This window comes from Triticum dicoccoides, chromosome 6A (genome assembly GCF_002162155.2).
Source record: "Triticum dicoccoides isolate Atlit2015 ecotype Zavitan chromosome 6A, WEW_v2.0, whole genome shotgun sequence".
Classification (NCBI taxonomy): Eukaryota; Viridiplantae; Streptophyta; class Magnoliopsida; order Poales; family Poaceae; genus Triticum; species Triticum dicoccoides.
Genome location: NC_041390.1, coordinates 359944273 through 359949066, shown reverse-complemented (window position 1 = coordinate 359949066; position 4794 = coordinate 359944273).

Genomic DNA, 4794 nt, shown 5'->3' with positions numbered 1-4794 from the left:
CCTCGCCGCCGCGGGTCTCGGCGACCGCGCCGACCCCGGCCATAGCCGGCCCGCACCGCCCCGGCGAGCTCCACCACCGGATCCGGCCCCTCCTTCCTCAACTCCGACCTCCGGCGAGCTTCATCTCCGGCGGTGAACAGTAACTCCGGCGGGCTGCTTCGAAATCCGTGCCAGATCTGGGAATTGGGACGGTTGACTTTTTGCCCGAAACCCTAGTTCATGTGCTCATGTTCATCATGCTATATCTCCGCATCCGTAGCTCAGTTTTCGACATATAGCATATCAAAATGTTCGCCTCAGAGAGTACATCATTTCATTCCATTGCATTATTTTCATTTGAGTTCATCTTGATGCCCGAAATGCTGTTAGAAGATTGCTACTTGAGATAATTGTCAGATCTGCTACTCCATTTAGATATTTGTCATTTTTGCCATGATTATTGTGTGCATGATATGCCCATGAGCTCTACATATGTTTTGTTAAGGATTTTGCCATCTTTTTAGAGGTGCAACCCATGTATTTTTGTGATGTGTGTGGTGACTAGCACAAGCTTGCAAAGTGAGGCACTTGGTAATGCTGATTTCAGGGACTTAGCAATTCCACTAAGTCCTTGATCTATTTTTCTCATGATGCCATATGTTCATGTTGTTTCCTAGTGATCTGTGCCTTTTTTGAGGATGGTCGGTAAGGATGTTTTGTTAATATTTTAGTGCTCTATCCATCCATGCCTTTGTTTGCAATTATGGAGCACCCTAGCTTGAGCCAATCGAGCTCTACTTTTGCTACTTCGTGAATCTGGGTAGATTGTCTACTTGTTAGCGATTTTGCCGATGATGTTGTAGTTGATCCGTGCATGCTATGCTATTGTTATTGCCATGTCTAGCTTGAATTTTGTGTATTCTTGATGGGTGTATGCTTAGCTTGTCATGACTTGCTCTGTAGTGAGTGCATCGAGCTCGTAAACATGCCTACTTGATATCTATTTTCAGCATGCTCCAGTTTTCACTAAGTCTGAGTACTGATTATGTTTTTGCCATGTTCACATGCTTGCAATTGTATTTTCTAATCCCTTTTGGCTCAAGGTCACTAAGGGACTTTTGTTAAGATCTTTGATTAGCTCCATGCCATGCTTTACTTTGCCATGTTCAGGTCCTGTAGCATGTAGTTTTGCTGCTCCGAAGAGTGCTATCTGATCTGAAATTCCAAACAAGTGTTAATTTCACTAAGTCTGAGATCTGTTTACCATATGCATTTTTGCCATGCTTGTTTGATCCTATTAATGGATGCTTTGGCCGTAGCTCAGTGCTAGACTTTTGTTAAGCGTCATGAATGCATCCCTGCCATGGTTGAGTGCTGTAGCATGTTTATCTCGTTGCATTTAGATGGCTACTTGCTGTAAATCGCAGACCGACGTCATATTTGAATCGCTTGCCATTTCCAAACCGTAACTCCGATTCCGGCGTTCTTTATATCGTTTTCAAGCGATTTCATCTCATATTTCTGGTGGCACACTTGGTTTTCCAAGTTGAGGCCAGGTTCTTGCATCCCTTGTAAAATCTAGCATATGCATCCCGCATCGCATCCCGCATAGCATACCATCTTTGCATCATATTGTTGATCCTTGCACGTGGTTGATTGTGCTCCGTTTGCTTGTTTGTCTTGTTTGGGTAGATCCGGGACACGAGTTCGCTAACGAGGAGCCCGTTGAGTTTGGTTTCAAGGATCTAGTCAACTCTGACAACTTTGCAGGCAAGATGATCATACCCTCGAAATCACTACTATCTTTGCTTTGCTAGATGCTCGCTCTTTTGCTATGTCAATGCTACTATGCCTACCACTTGCTTGCAAGTTCCCAAATTGCCATGTCAAACCTCTAACCCACCATGTCCTAGCAAACCGTTGATTGGCTATGTTACCGCTTTGCTCAGTCCCTCTTATAGCGTTGCTAGTTGCAGGTGAAGATTGGAGACCGCTCCTTGTTGGAACATTATTTTCTTGTTGGGATATCATTATATTGCCATGTTATCTTAATGCATCTGTATACTTGGTAAAGGGTGGAAGGCTCAGCCTCTCGCCTAGTGTTTTGTTCCAGTCTTGCCGCCCTAGTTTTCCGTCATATCGGTGTTATGTTCCCGGATTTTGCGTTCCTTATGCGGTTGGGTTATAATGGGAACCCCTTGATAGTTCGCCTTGATTAAAGCTTTCCCAGCAATGCCCAACCTTGGTTTTACCATTTGCTACCTAGCCTCTTTTTCCCTTGGGTTTCCGGAGCCCAAGGGTCATCTTATTTTAAACCCCCCCGGGCTAGTGCTCCTCTAAGTGTTGGTCCGAACCAGGCAGCCTGCGGGGCCACCTCGGGGAAACTCAAGGGTTGGTTTTACTCGTAGCTTGACCTATCTGAGTGTGCCCCGAGATCGAGATATGTGAAGCTCCTATCGGGATTTGTCGGCACATTCGAGCGGTGTTGCTGGATTTGTTTTAACCCGTCGAAGTGTCTTGAAGAACCGAGGTACCGAGTCTGATCGGAACGTCTCGGGAGGAAGTCTCTTCCTTCGTTGACTGTGAGAGCTTGTCATGGGCTAAGTTGGGACACCCCTGCAGGGATTTGAACTTTCGAAAGCCATGCCGACGGTTATGGGCAGATGGGAATTTGTTAATGTCCGGTTGTAGATAACTTGAACCTTAACTTAAATTAAAATGAATCAACAGTGTGAGTTACCGTGATGGTCTCTTCTCGGCGGAGTCCGGGAAGTGAACACGGTGTTGGAGTAATGCTTGCGCAGGTTGCTCTCTAGTTTTCTCGCTCGCGCTTTGCCTCCTCTTCTCGCTCTCTTTTGCAAACAGGATAGCCACCATATTTGCTAGTCGCTTGCTGCAGCTCCACATATTTACCTTGCCTTACTTATAAGCTTAAATAGTCTTGATCGCGAGGGTGAGAGATTTCTGAGTCCCTGTGGCTCACAGATTACTATTACACCAGATGCAGGGCCTGATGATTCTGCTCCAGGTGACGCGCTCGAGCTCAAGTGGGAGTTCGACGAGGACTCTCAACGATACTATGTTTCCTTTCCTGATGATCAGTAGTGGTGCCCAGTTGGGGGTGATCGGGACCGTGTCGCATGTTGGGTTATCTTTTATTTTAGCGCCGTAGTCGGGCCATGAGTGTTTGAATCATGTAATGTTATTTATGTACTTGATTGACGTGGCGACTGTAAGCCAACTATGTTATCTCCCCTTTTATGATCTATATTACATGGGATGTTGTGAAGATTGCCTAACTTGCGACATATGCCTTCAATGCGATTATGCCTCTAAGTCGTGCCTCGACACGTGGGAGATATAGTTGCACCGAGGGTGTTACAAGTTGGTATCAGAGCCTTCCCCAACCTTAGGAGCCCCATTGCTTGTTCATTTTTAGCAGCCGAGTTGTGTTTAGAAAAATGTTTTGAGTCATTTAGGAATTATATATCTGAGAGTTTAGGAATTCTTTTTACTTCCCAGTCTCCTCATCGCTCTGGTAAGGCAGCCTGACGTAGAGTTTTGACTCTTCTCTTCTCAAATTTCACTAAAAAAAATTTAGGATCACGCAGGTATCTTGGAATCGTTCCGATGGTTTTATGACGAGAACATTGTCTTGGTGCCTCCTGTCAGGGGTTTTGTGGAAGTGTCCCGGGGAGTTGAGCTCTAAGGTGTTGTCGTCATAATTTTATCGTTACAGTTCTGGAATACCTGAGTTTAGTACGCCGACATCGAAAATCTCTTTTATGCAGTTCGTTGGTGAGATAACCTTGACGCCACCCAGTACTGGGGCGGGAGTTCGGGAGTATCGCCATAACTTGTATAACGGATGCTTTTCGAAGGTTGAGGTAGATGGTTTCCGAAGTTTTTCTTGGTTATGTGTTGAAGGATGGATACAGCTGGATGTAGGATTTGCTAGATTTGGGTGAGATATTATGATTCCCCTGTATCCCCAGCACCTGATTGCATAACCGGAAAGGTTCGGGAGTTTCATAGGTGGGAATTCTTGTAGCTCTAGTTCTTCTTCCACGAATATTTGGTTTGAGATTGGGATTTCTTACCGAGTATTCGTTCTTCATCCGTACCTTGTTGATTTATCTCTCTACCTTAATTCTACATGGCTTCTCAATTTATGGATATGTGACCATTTCAAGAGGAATGCATTCGTTCATTTTGTTCGGATGTGAAGACTATATGTTGCAATTTTCATTCCGTTGGATTCATCTTCAATATTTGTCTATCAATGTGCTAATGGATGTCAACCTCTTCAGGATGGCTCCTCCAACGCGCACGACTAAGAATCCTGATCCGCCACCACCTCCACCTCCTCCTTCAGGATGGCAAGCTGTGATGGCCGCAACCAATGCAAACACACAGTTGATCATGCAAATTCTCCAAGAGCGCAATCAAGGCAACCAAGGGAACCAAGGCAACAATCAGAATCACTTTGCTACACTCAACCAGTTCCTTGCTAATGGGCCAAAGACTTTCAGCAATTGTGTTGAGGCAACTGATGCGGACGATTGGCTTGTGGATCTGTGCAAGCATTTCGAGTGCAGTAACGTCATGCCTGAGGACTTCGTCAAGTTCGCTTCCTTCCAACTCAAAGATCAAGCTGCAGAATGGTTCCAGCAGTACAAGGATTCCAGAGGTGGACGTGTAATTACCTGGGATGAATTCCGTCAAGATTTCAGAGCTCACCATATCCCTCAGAGCATGGTTGAAAGCAAGCGTGAGGAATTTCGCAACCTGAAGCGAGGCTCTTTGTCTATATAT